A 14,731-nucleotide genomic window follows, 5' to 3' on the forward strand; every position below is an offset into this window, starting at 1 on the left:
CGAAGCAAGATTTAAACTAATTTAAAATCATTTCTCCTCGACAACTCCTTCTATTTCATTGATGAATTTCTGGATAATTTCTACCAGTAAATAAATAAATAAAGATATTTAAGTGTAGTTTGCATGATCAGAACTAAAAATGATAATTTATTCATGAATGTCCTACTTCTACATCTATCCTCTGCAAACCACCGTGAGATGCATGGCAGAGTGTGTAATCTACCCCTCTCTTCTTTGTTGTCGCTACTGTTTTCTGTGATAAAATCTTTTCAGAAAATCGAGAGGAGTAGGATTTACAACAAACGTTTTACTTATCTTTTCTGTCATAGGCTAGTTGACTACAATTCTTCATGTCTATGGGTCTATATCTCGAAGCTGAAATTTTCACATTTCAGGATCTCATGGTCCAGTTGATCTAAATAAATTTGAAGAATATCTCTACAGAATTTTTGTTTTTTCAATGTTTATTTGCGTCACATTTTACTACATAACACTGTCTTTTGAATTTTCACATTAGCAAAGCCGAAATTACATTCTTTATCCAAAATACAAAAATACATCCAGTAACATCAGAGGCACGCTTACTACAACTTCACATGCAGTAATAACAATATTCCGAAGGGTTTACTTTCTTGATAAATGAATTTGTATTATTTCTTCTTGTAGTAGAGTGCGTAATTAATAATAGAAATTTTCAGTGTGCCAAATATTTCATAATTTCAAATGTTTCTAAAAAAATAATTTTTAACTGTAGATTCATCGCTAGTACATATCAGTTGTAACAACGAAAATAACTAATTCATTTTTTATAGATTTTTTATAACTTTTAATTAATGCTATTGGACTAAAGCATCATTTACAATTTATTGTACATTTTTCAACTATTGCAAACATAAACGACCAAGTACTGCTCCAAATGTTTGGCAGTAAGATTGCGTCTTCGATTACTCAGAACATTTTTACAAACAGAAAAGGACCGTTCTTTATCAACTAAGGTAACTGGGCATTATTTGAATTTGGGTGCTATGTTGGCACTTATTGTTTCAGGTAAAAGATCACCCTATCCCATTAATAAACTATCAATTTGGCACAAGGGTTCTAAAAGCCTATGTTATTGTTTGAAATGTTTACAAACTTGTAAGTTTTCTTGGGAATACCTCCAGAAATTAGGAATTCACTAGAATAATTTTATTCATTAACTGCACAGATTCATTCAACACTAAACCTTGTGTTTCAAGCTTTTCAATACTTGCAGGTATATGGGAAAAATGAGTACTTATCACAGCAATGTCTTTTTTAATACTGGGATCATTAAAAGCTTCCTTGCACTGGCAAACTGCCAAAGCCTTTGCACTCTCGAAGTTGTTTACCACCCCTCTATTGGCATCGAAATGTTCATAGTAAAACAACACAGCTTTGACCCACATACCCCGACGAGTTTTTCTTTATAGGTTTTGATGCGAGTGGGAGTCCTTAGAAACATTTTCTTTGTGGATGAAACCATTTTATTTACATTCTCAAATGTGGGACGTCCTTCTTAAGCAGGAGCGATTCTAGAACTGGGTCAAGGGGGGGGAGGAGGGCTAATGAGGGGGGGGGGGGGGGTTGGGGGAATGGAGAGTTGGGGTCTTCCATCGACAAATTATTAAAATCTGGTTTTGCTTGAAGAAGTTTTTGGTAACTGTTTTGGAGTTCAGGGTAAAAAATGTGTATTAATAAATAATAAGAAGCCCATTTTAAGTTGAATGATAATTTATTGGTTTAGATAGTAAGCTATTTGCCGCCCTTATTATTTTGTTAAAATGTGTGTGAAATACGTTGCAACCTATTTTGCTACATGATCATTTAAAAAATGATTGAATCTGTTGGAGTAATATATTTGCTGATTTCTGAAGTAATTTTATCCAGTAAATATGATACTCCATTGTGGGGGAGGGGGACTATAGCCCCCATAGCGGTCCCCCCCCTCCCTTGCTGTTCTGTATTTTAATTTAAAAGACCTATCTGTTAGCAACTGTTCATCTAAAATTGTGAGCCATATGTTTGTGACTATTACAGTGCCATCTATCACAAACCGAAAAAAATGGTTTAACTAAAACATTCATATTTCTTTACGTACTACACGAATATGTAATAAAAAATGGGGGTTCCTATTTAAAAAAGCGCAGTTGATATCCGTTTGACCTATAGCAGCGCCATCTAGCAGGCCAACCATAGCGCCATCTGGTTTCCCCCTTCAAGCTAGACGAGTTTCGTTCTTTGTAGTTTTTTCGATTGATGTTCATTTCGTGAGATATTTGGCCCGGTCACTATCAATGGACCACCCTGTAGTACGTGAAACTGTTTCTCTTCAGATTTAATATTTACCTATTAAGATTTTGAATATTTCTCAGGTTTTTAGCCAGATGGCGTCATCCAGAAGCCATGATTTATTGGCAATCCAACTTCTTGCCATCTTCACACATTCCTGATGACTAACTGTCTTCTGCTGGTCACCACTTTCTATCCCCTCCTCCCCTGCCAGTGGCCCCTAGCTGGCCGTGTTGGGGTGTGAGCCAGCACAGTGGTGAGCAAATGCATTTGCTGGGCATGATCTGATGTCCTCAGTCCCACTGCCACCAGCACTGGATACAGGTATCAGCTGGCATGGTGACAACACAGGCTTGTCCTCTTCAGTTGCCATGATAGGAGCAGGTTTCCATGTACACTGCCAATGCATTTTGACTATGCTCGGTGCTGGGTCCCAGGCCTTGTTCAACTGACTTTATTTATTACTGTGTCATGTAGTGTAATCACTAAAGCCAGTTTTAATATACAGTCCCAGAAGGTGCTGGACTATTTCAACAATATGCCACCATCGTAATTCTAGATATGACCATGAGAATCGTAGAGATGTTGGCTACAGCAGACTTTGTAGCCTGTTCATTGTCTGTGTGGTGTTAATGCTCGGCTGGCCAAAGTGGCCGCGCGGTTCTGGCACTGCAGTCTGGAACCGCGAGACCGCTACGGTCACAGGTTCGAATCCTGCCTCGGGCATGGATGTGTGTGATGTCCTTAGGTTAGTTAGGTTTAACTAGTTCTAAGTTCTAGGGGACTAATGACCTCAGCAGTTGAGTCCCATAGTGCTCAGAGCCATTTTTTTGCTAATGCTCCCTGCATCTCTCCTGTACTATCTCGTTAGTCTGTCATACATAGGTTTTTTCTGCACTGGCAGGGATGTTGTAGACTCCTGGTTTATGGAGCCCTGGGTCATCCTGGACTGACCCCAATAAGGGGTTCATTTTGGCTGGTGGGCAGAAAATGATTTTGACATTGTGTTTTTGGTGTATTCTACAAATTTCATTGGTGTGTTTGTCAGATATGGTACAGTCGTCATTGCAAAATGTTTCAATTCATCATCAATGGGCTAAGGCCCCAGTTACTTTGGTCTTACGGCACACTTTATATAAACCATTCATACTGAACATCATTTCAAGGTGCTGCAGTTCAGGTGCTGGACTGTATTTGTCCAAGAGTTCATGTACTATTTGCACAAATGTGTTTAGGACACTTTCTCATTGTGAAGGGGCATGACAGCTGGAGGTATGCAAGTATGAATAAGTATGTGTTGGTATCTTTGATTATTGAACATGTCCAGAAATGGAAGATGATTATTTTCTTTTATTTCCTATGTGAAACTGATGTTTAGGTGCAGTGAATTCATCTATTGCAGGAAGTCTTACAGATGATGCCCTCCATGTGACCAGATTCTGAACATTATCATCTACGTATGGAAAAAACAGCGTGAGAACTTGTAGACTGTAGGGCTTCTTCTTGAGATGCTTCCATAAACATGGCACATATCACTGATGTCAGCAAGTAGCCCTCGCCAATCCATTTGTTTGTTCAGAGTTACCTAATTTCCATCAAATAGAAAGTAGGTTTATGTAAGCATAAATTCAAACAGTTTCATTAGCACTGGCCCAAACTTTCCAGGTCTGAAGCCTAGAGAGTCTCTTAGAGGTACCCTTGCAAAGAGAAACATCACAGTGAAGTTCACCATGAAGTTTTCTTGGAAGGGATAATTCGAGAACATTTTTCCATTCAATTGACTTACCATTCAGTGTCCTCCTCCCCCTTCTTCCTTTATACACTTTCACCCACGTCAGTTTTCAGTACCGATAGCCATATCCATTACATACAAACAATCCATTTGGGCATTTCAGCTTAGGGCGCCAAGCAGCTACTACTAATTGTGATATGTCGTGTATAGAAATCTTACAGTTGTGGTGTCTCTGGGATGCCTTTAGCTAGGCAACCGAACTGGTGGCTTGTGTCACTTTCCCCTACCAGAGTGAGAAATGTATGTAGGACATACTATCCGGATGGTACAGGAGAGATTTACAGAGCATAAATGCCATGCAGACAAGGAACAGAAAATGAAGTCTGCTTGGCTGAGACAAGTCTTGGAGTTGCCAGATGAAATGTGCTATATTCCATATGTGGTGCTAGCATTTGCCAGCAAAGAGACTAAGCATCATTCTCAGGTGTTGGTGCATTCTCATATGTTGGTGTACCTATATTGCTAAAGATCTGCAGAATGACAGTCCTCTCTTGTGAACTTTAGGTAGTCAGTAAAGCCTAGACAGTGCAGCTGCTCATTTGTAAAGTTTCTTCGCTGTCATAGTTTGGAATGAATATTGGTCACCTGAATTTGCTGCACCAGAACATCTGTTTCACACTGGGGGAAGAAGAAAATAATAAAATTTCATTTCTGGATGTGTTCATCAAGTGAGAACTAGATGCCACATTAGGACACAGTGTCTGTTGAAAACTGACACATACAGATTTTTACTTGCATGCCTCCAGCTGTCCTGCCACTTTAGAACAAGAATGTGTCCTATGCACTCTAGTGCACAGAGCACATGAAACCATGGACCAAGGCAGTGTAGCAGATGAACAGGAGCTCCTACAGGCAATGCTCATTAAAAAGGTTTATGGCAACCACCAGATACAACGTGCAATAATACCAAAGAAGCTGAGGCCACAGTTCCCTGAGAATGAACAGAAATGTGTTGTGACAGCAGTTATCCCATACATCAGGAACACATCAATGACAGTTAGAAAAAGCTTTGTTGGGATCAGTTAAGCATGACATAGGACTCTGTAAATGGGAGACTACCGCACCCCATGCCAGTGTGGGAAATGTATGTAGGCCACACTATCCAGATGTTGCAGGAGAGATGCATGGAGCATAAATGCCACACAGACAATAAATATCCAATAAAGTCTTCTGTAGCAGAGCACTGTCTATCCAACAGGCATTTCATGAATTATGACTGCACTGTTGTAACAGTCCAACACTTTCTGGAATTGTATTCTAAAAGCAGATGTAGAGTTCTGCATACTCAATGAACTAATAAATAAAGACAACAATTTTCTATTAAGCAAGACCTAGGACCCAGCCTTGAGCATGACAAAACCACGGCAACAGCCTGCACGGATATCTGCTCCCACTGTGGCATCCAAAGAAGACAAGGGTGTGTTGTCACCATCCCAGTTGAGATTTGCATCTGGCACTGATGGCAGTGGCTCTGAGGACACCAGATTGTGCCCCACTGGGACACTTCCCCTGCCACTGTGCCAGGTCTGTTCCTGTAATGGCTGGTTAGAGGCTGCATGCACGAGAAGAGGATATAAAGGTGTCACCCAGCAGAAGACAAGAAGTAATCAGGAATTCCTGATGATGGCAAGAAGTCAGCTTGTGAAAGTATTACGCTGTGTGAATGACACCACCTGGATGAATACATGTGAAAAAATCAAAATCTTCCTGCAATCTGAAATCTAAAATCAAATAACTATTCAGATATTCAGTAAATAACACATTATGAGTTAAAAATAAAAGATAGTCATGTATATCCTTTTACTACATTACAACAATGAAAACAATCAATTAATGACAAAATTATTTAATTTAACAGATAAAAAATCTACACATGAAGTGGCGATAGAACACATACATAAACAATTGTTGTAATTGGTAAGCTTTTGGAGCCAGTGGTTCCTTCTTCAGGCAGAAGGGTTAAAGGGGAAGGAAGAAAGTGAAGGACAAGGACTGGCGAGGTCTAGGAAAAGAAGTAGATTTCACGAAAGTCACCCAGAACCGAGGGTCAGGGGAGACTTACTGTACAGGATGAGAAACAAAGACTGATTGTTAAGACTGCAACCGACAAGATTTGAAAACCTGAGAGCTTAAAGATGGAAGAGAGGGTAATATGGAAGACAGAGATTACTACTAAAACATAGTGCATGAGTTAATTAGAGTGAAATATTTTAGTAGTGATCTCTGTATTGCATATTACCCTGACTTCCATCTTTAAGCTCTCAGGTTTTCAAATCTCATCTAATGCAGTCCCCAACAATCAGTCTTTCCTCCTCATCCCATATGGTAAGTCTCCCCTGACCCACAGTTCTGGGTGACTTTCCCAAAATCTACCCCTTCTCCTAGACCTCTCCAGTCCTTTCCCTTCAGCCTTCTTCCTTACCCTTCAGCCATGATGAAGGAGCCACTGGCTCTGAAAGCTTGCCAGTTACAGCAGTCTTTTATGTGTGTGTTCTGCCACCACTTGGTGAGTAGATTTTTTACCTTTACTACATTAGTCATATGTCTTACAACAACATCCTTCAGTCTGGATCATAATTTATTATCAAATATATTTCATTACCTCAGTTCCCTGAAAAACTGTTGTAGTGTGGTTCTGAATTCTCCAGTTTGCTTACTCTTGAGTATATGCTACTCCACCAAAATGAAAAATCATGAATGCTGTAAAATAAACTTACCATAAAACAGTCATGTATTGTGTTGAAGCTAACAATGGATTCAGGTGATAGCAGATAATACAGAATAAACTGGGGAAGATGAAGTCATTTCAGGTGTGTAGAATAATTTTTTGTGTTTTCACACAGGGCAGCAAAATGTAATTGCCACAAGGGATATGTTTGTATACTTAAGCTTTCAGCCACTTTATTTGTCATTGATGTCAAGAGTAAACTACCATACTAATAGGCTATGTGGTACTTTCATACACAGTGGGTCATAAAATTAAATGTCACAAAATGAACCATGGACCTTGCTGTTGATGGGGAGGCTTCTGTGCTTCAGCCATACAGACAGCTATACCATAGGTGCAACCACAACAGAGGGGTATCTGCTGAGAGGTCAGACAAACATGTGGTTCCTGAAGAGGGGCAGCAGCCTTTTCAGTAGTTGCAGGGGCAACAGTCTGGATGATTGACTGATCTGGCCTTGTAACACTAACCAAAACGGCCTTGCTGTGCTGGTACTGCAACAGCTGAAAACAAGGGGAAACTACAGCCGTAATTTTTCCTGAGGGCATGCAGCTTTACTGTATGATTAAATGATGATGGCATCCTCTTGGGTAAAATATTCCAGAGGTAAAATAGTCCCCCATTCGGATCTCCGGGTGGGGACTACTCAGGAGGACGTTGTTATCAGGAGAAAGAAAACTGGCATTCTATGGATCGGAGTGTGGAATGTCAGATCCCTTAATTGGGCAGGCAGATTAAAAAATTTAAAAAGGGAAATTGATAGGATAAAGTTAGATATAGTGGGAATTAGTGAAGTTTGGTGGCAGGAGGAACGAGACTTCTGGTCAAGTGAATATAGGGTTATAAATAAAAAATCAAATAGCGGTAATGCAGAAGAAGGTTTAATAATGAATAGGAAAATAGGAATGCAGGTAAGCTACTACAAATAGCATAATGAATGCATTATTGTGGCCAAGATAGATATGAAGCCCATGCCTACCACAGTAATACAAGTTTATATGCCAACTAGATCTGCAGATGATGAAGAGATTGATGAAATGTATGATGAGATAAAAGAAATTATTCAGATAGTGAAGGGAGACGAAAATTTAATAGTTATGGGTGACTGAAACTCGTTAGTAGGAAAAGGAAGAGAAGGAAATGCAGTAGATGAATGTGGAATGGGAGTAAGGAATGAAAGAGGAAGCCGCCTGGTAGAATTTTGCACAGAACATACCTTAATCATAGCCAACACTTGATTCAAGAATCATAAAAGAAGGTTGTATACATGGAAGAAGCCTGGAGATACTGGAATGTCTCAGATAGATTGTATAATGGTAAGACAGAAATTCAGGAACCAGGTTTTAAATTGTAAGACATTTCAAGGCGTAGATGTGGACTCTGACCACAATCTATTGGTTATGAACTGTAGATTAAAACTGAAGAAACTGCAAAAAGGTGGGAATTTGAAGAGATGGTACCTGGATAAACTGAAAGAACCAGAGGTTGTAGAGAGCTTCAGGAAGAGCATTAGGGAACGATTGACAAGAATGGGGGAAAGAAATACAGTAGAAGAAGAATGGGTAGCTTTGAGAGGCGAAATAGTGAAGGTAGCAGAGGATGAAATAGGTAAAAAGATGAGGGGCAATAGAAATCCTTGGGCAACAGAAGATATATTGAATTTAATTGACAAAGGAGAAAATACAAAAATACAGTAAATGAAACAGGAAAAAAGGGAATACAAATGTCCCAAAAATGAGATCGACTGGAAGTGCAGAATGGCTAAGCAGGGATGGCTAGAGGACAAATGTAAGGATGTAGAGGCATATCTCACGAGGGGTAAGATAGATACTGCCTACAGGAAAATTAAAGAGATCTTTGGGGAAATACAGTAAATGAAACAGGAAAAAAGGAATACAAATATATCAAGAGCTCAGATGGAAACCCAGTTCTAACCACAGAAGGGAAAGCAGAAAGGTGGAAGGAGTATATAGAGGATCTATACAAGGGCAATGTTCTTGAGGACAATATTATAGAAATGGAAGAGAATGTAGATGAAGATGAAATAGGAGATATGATACTGCATGAAGAGTTTGACAAAGCAATGAAAGACCTAAGTTGAAACAAGGCCCCGGGAGTAGACAACATTTCATTAGAGCTACTGACAGCCTTGGGAGAGACAGGCCTAACAAAACTCTACCAGCTAGTGAGCAAGATGTATGAGACAGGCAAAATACCCTCAAACTTCAAGAAGAATTTAATAATTCCAATCCCAAAGATATCAGGTGTTGACTGATGTGAAAATTACCGAACTATCAGTTTAATAAGCCATGGCTGCAAAATACTAACATGAATTCTTTACAGACAAATAGAAAACTGATAGAAGCCAACCTCGGGGAAGATCAGTTTGGATTCCATCGAAATGTTGGAACACGTGAGGTAATACTGACCTTACGACTTATCTTAGAAAATAGATTAAGGAAAGACAAACCTAAGTTTCTAGCATTTATTTACTTAGAGAAAGCTTTTGACAATGTTCACTGCAATACTCTCTTTCAAATTCTGAAGGTGACAGGGGTAAAATATAGGGAGCGAAAGGCTATTTACAAGTTGTACAGAAACCAGATGGCAGTTATAAGAGTTGAGGGGCATGAAAGGGAAGCAATGATTGGGAAGGGAGTGAGAGATGGTTGTATCCCGGATGTTATGCAGTCTGTATATAGAACAAGCAGTAAAGGAAACAAAAGAAAAATTTGGAGTAGGAATTAAAATCCATGGAAAAGAAATAAAAACTTTGAGGTTCACTGATGACATTGTAATTCTGTCAGAGACAGCAAGGCACCTGGAAGAGCAGCTGAACGGAATGGACAGTGTCTTGAAAGGAGGATATGAGATGAACATCAACAAAAGCAACACGAGAATAATGGAATGTAATCAAACTAAATCGGGTGTTGCTGTGGGAATTAGGAAATGAGACGCTTAAAGTAGTAAATGAGTTTTGCTATTTGGGGAGCAAAATATCTGATGATGGTCAAACTAGAAAGGATATAAAATGTAGACTGGCAATGGTAAGGAAAGCGTTTCTGAAGAAGAGAAATTTGTTAACATCCAGTATAGATTTAAGTGTCAGGACTTTGTTTCTGAAAGTATTTGTATGGAGTGTAGCCATGTATGGAAGTGAAACATTGACGATAAATAGTTTAGACAAGAAGAGAATAGAAGCTTTCAAAATGTGGTGCTACAGAAGAATGGTGAAGATTAGATGGGTAGATCACATAACTAGTGAGGAGGTACTGAATAGGATTGGAGAGAAGAGAAATTTGTGGCACAACTTGACTAGAAGAAGGGATCAGTTGGTGGGCCATGCTAAAAGAAAACACAAACATTGAAAAGAGCAGACACTACACACACACACACACACACACACACACACACACACACACACACACACATATATATATATATATATATTTAAAAAGAAAGATGATGAGACTTACCAAACAAAAGCGCTGGCAGGTCGATAGACACACACACAAACACAAACATACACACAAAATCTAGCTTTCGCAACCAATGGTTGCCTCGTCAGGAAAGAGGGAAGGAGAGGGAAAGACAAAAGGATTTGGGTTTTAAGGGAGAGGGTAAGGAGTCATTCCAATCCCGGGAGCGGAAAGACTTACCTTAGGGGGAAAAAAGGACAGGTATACACTCGCACACACACACATATCCATCCTCATATACACAGACACAAGCAGACATTTGTGAAGGCAAAGAGTTTGGGCAGAGATGTCAGTCGGGGTGGATGTACAAAGGCAAAGATGATGTTGAAAGACAGGTGAGGTACGAGCGGCGGCAAATTGAAATTAGAAATTAGCGGAGATTGAGGCCTGGCGGATAGCGAGAAGAGAGGATATGCTGAAGGGCAAGTTCCCATCTCCGGAGTTCTGACAGGTTGGTGTTAGTGGGAAGTATCCAGATAACCCGGACGGTGTAACACTGTGCCAAGATGTGCTGGCCGTGCACCAAGGCATGTTTAGCCACAGGGTGATCCTCATTACCAACAAACACTGTCTGCCTGTGTCCATTCATGCGAATGGACAGTTTGTTGCTGGTCATTCCCACATAGAACGCTTCACAGTGTAGGCAGGTCAGTTGGTAAATCACGTGGGTGCTTTCACACGTGGCTCTGCCTTTGATCGTGTACACCTTCCGGGTTACAGGACTGGAATAGGTGGTGGTGGGAGGGTGCATGGGACAGGTTTTACACCGGGGGCAGTTACAGGGGTGGGAGCCAGAGGGTAGGGAAGGTGGTCTGGGGATTTCATAGGGATGAACTAAGAGGTTGCGAAGGTTAGGTGGACGGCGGAAGGACACTCTTGGTGGAGTGGGGAGGATTTCATGAAGGATGGATCTCATTTCAGGGCAGGATTTGAGGAAGTCGTATCCCTGCTGGAGAGCCACATTCAGAATCTGATCCAGTCCCGGAAAGTATCCTGTCACAAGTGGGGCACTTTTGGGGTTCTTCTGTGGAAGGTTCCGGGTTTGAGGAGATGAGGAAGTGGCTCTGGTTATTTGCTTCTGTACCAGGTCGGGAGGGTAGTTACGGGATGCAAAAGCGGTTTTCAGGTTGTTGGTGTAATGGTTCAAGGATTCCGGACTGGAGCAGATTCGTTTGCCACGAAGACCTAGGCTGTAGGGAAGGGACCGTTTGATGTGGAATGGGTGGCAGCTGTCATAATGGAGGTACTGTTGCTTGTTGGTGGGTTTGATGTGGACGGACGTGTGAAGCTGGCCATTGGACAGGTGGAGGTCAACGTCAAGGAAAGTGGCATGGGATTTGGAGTAGGACCAGGTGAATCTGATGGAACCAAAGGAGTTGAGGTTGGAGAGGAAATTCTGGAGTTCTTCTTCACTGTGAGTCCAGATCATGAAAATGTCATCAATAAATCTGTACCAAACTTCGGGTTGGCATTCCTGGGTGACCAAGAAGGCTTCCTCTAAGCGACCCATGAATAGGTTGGCATACGAGGGGGCCATCCTGGTACCCGGAATCCTTGAACCATTACACCAACAACCTGAAAACCGCTTTTGCATCCCGTAACTACCCTCCCGACCTGGTACAGAAGCAAATAACCAGAGCCACTTCCTCATCTCCTCAAACCCGGAACCTTCCACAGAAGAACCCCAAAAGTGCCCCACTTGTGACAGGATACTTTCCGGGACTGGATCAGATTCTGAATGTGGCTCTCCAGCAGGGATACGACTTCCTCAAATCCTGCCCTGAAATGAGATCCATCCTTCATGAAATCCTCCCCACTCCACCAAGAGTGTCCTTCCGCCGTCCACCTAACCTTCGCAACCTCTTAGTTCATCCCTATGAAATCCCCAGACCACCTTCCCTACCCTCTGGCTCCCACCCCTGTAACCGCCCCTGGTGTAAAACCTGTCCCATGCACCCTCCCACCACCACCTATTCCAGTCCTGTAACCCGGAAGGTGTACACGATCAAAGGCAGAGCCACGTGTGAAAGCACCCACGTGATTTACCAACTGACCTGCCTACACTGTGAAGCGTTCTATGTGGGAATGACCAGCAACAAACTGTCCATTCGCATGAATGGACACAGGCAGACAGTGTTTGTTGGTAATGAGGATCACCCTGTGGCTAAACATGCCTTGGTGCACGGCCAGCACATCTTGGCACAGTGTTACACCGTCCGGGTTATCTGGATACTTCCCACTAACACCAACCTGTCAGAACTCCGGAGATGGGAACTTGCCCTTCAGCATATCCTCTCTTCTCGCTATCCGCCAGGCCTCAATCTCCGCTAATTTCTAATTTCAATTTGCCGCCGCTCGTACCTCACCTGTCTTTCAACATCATCTTTGCCTTTGTACATCCACCCCGACTGACATCTCTGCCCAAACTCTTTGCCTTCACAAATGTCTGCTTGTGTCTGTGTATATGAGGATGGATATGTGTGTGTGTGCGAGTGTATACCTGTCCTTTTTTCCCCCTAAGGTAAGTCTTTCCGCTCCCGGGATTGGAATGACTCCTTACACTCTCCCTTAAAACCCAAATCCTTTTGTCTTTCCCTCTCCTTCCCTCTTTCCTGACGAGGCAACCATTGGTTGCGAAAGCTAGATTTTGTGTGTATGTTTGTGTTTGTGTGTGTGTCTATCGACCTGCCAGCGCTTTTGTTTGGTAAGTCTCATCATCTTTCTTTTTAAATATATTTTTCCCACGTGGAATGTTTCCCTCTATTATATATATATATATATATATATACACTCCTGGAAATGGAAAAAAGAACACATTGACACCGGTGTGTCAGACCCACCATACTTGCTCCGGACACTGCGAGAGGGCTGTACAAGCAATGATCACACGCACGGCACAGCGGACACACCAGGAACCGCGGTGTTGGCCGTCGAATGGCGCTAGCTGCGCAGCATTTGTGCACCGCCGCCGTCAGTGTCAGCCAGTTTGCCGTGGCATACGGAGCTCCATCGCAGTCTTTAACACTGGTAGCATGCCGCGACAGCGTGGACGTGAACCGTATGTGCAGTTGACGGACTTTGAGCGAGGGCGTATAGTGGGCATGCGGGAGGCCGGGTGGACGTACCGCCGAATTGCTCAACACGTGGGGCGTGAGGTCTCCACAGTACATCGATGTTGTCGCCAGTGGTCGGCGGAAGGTGCACGTGCCCGTCGACCTGGGACCGGACCGCAGCGACGCACGGATGCACGCCAAGACCGTAGGATCCTACGCAGTGCCGTAGGGGACCGCACTGCCACTTCCCAGCAAATTAGGGACACTGTTGCTCCTGGGGTATCGGCGAGGACCATTCGCAACCGTCTCCATGAAGCTGGGCTACGGTCCCGCACACCGTTAGGCCGTCTTCCGCTCACGCCCCAACATCGTGCAGCCCGCCTCCAGTGGTGTCGCGACAGGCAAGAATGGAGGGACGAATGGAGACGTGTCGTCTTCAGCGATGAGAGTCGCTTCTGCCTTGGTGCCAATGATGGTCGTATGCGTGTTTGGCTCCGTGCAGGTGAGCGCCACAATCAGGACTGCATACGACCGAGGCACACAGGGCCAACACCCGGCATCATGGTGTGGGGAGCGATCTCCTACACTGGCCGTACACCACTGGTGATCGTCGAGGGGACACTGAATAGTGCACGGTACATCCAAACCGTCATCGAACCCATCGTTCTACCATTCCTAGACCGGCAAGGGAACTTGCTGTTCCAACAGGACAATGCACGTCCGCATGTATCCCGTGCCACCCAACGTGCTCTAGAAGGTGTAAGTCAACTACCCTGGCCAGCAAGACCTCCGGATCTGTCCCCCATTGAGCATGTTTGGGACTGGATGAAGCGTCGTCTCACGCGGTCTGCACGTCCAGCACGAACGCTGGTCCAACTGAGGCGCCAGGTGGTAATGGCATGGCAAGCCGTTCCACAGGACTACATCCAGCATATCTACGATCGTCTCCATGGGAGAATAGCAGCCTGCATTGCTGCGAAAGGTGGATATACACTGTACTAGTGCCGACATTGTGCATGCTCTGTTGCCTGTGTCTATGTGCCTGTGGTTCTGTCAGTGTGATCATGTGATGTATCTGACCCCAGGAATGTGTCAATAAAGTTTCCCCTTCCTGGGACAATGAATTCACGGTGTTCTTATTTCAATTTCCAGGAGTGTATATATATATATATATATATATATATATATATATATATATACACACAAAATTCAAGCTTTCGCAACAAACTGTTGCCTCATCAGGAAAGAGGGAAGGAGAGGGAAAGACGAAAGGATGTGGGTTTTAAGGGAGAGGGTAAGGAGTCATTCCAGTCCCGGGAGCGGAAAGACTTACCTTAGGGGGAAAAAAGGACGGGTATACACTCGCACACA

This window comes from Schistocerca cancellata, chromosome 9 (assembly GCF_023864275.1).
Source record: "Schistocerca cancellata isolate TAMUIC-IGC-003103 chromosome 9, iqSchCanc2.1, whole genome shotgun sequence".
Lineage (NCBI taxonomy): Eukaryota > Metazoa > Arthropoda > Insecta > Orthoptera > Acrididae > Schistocerca > Schistocerca cancellata.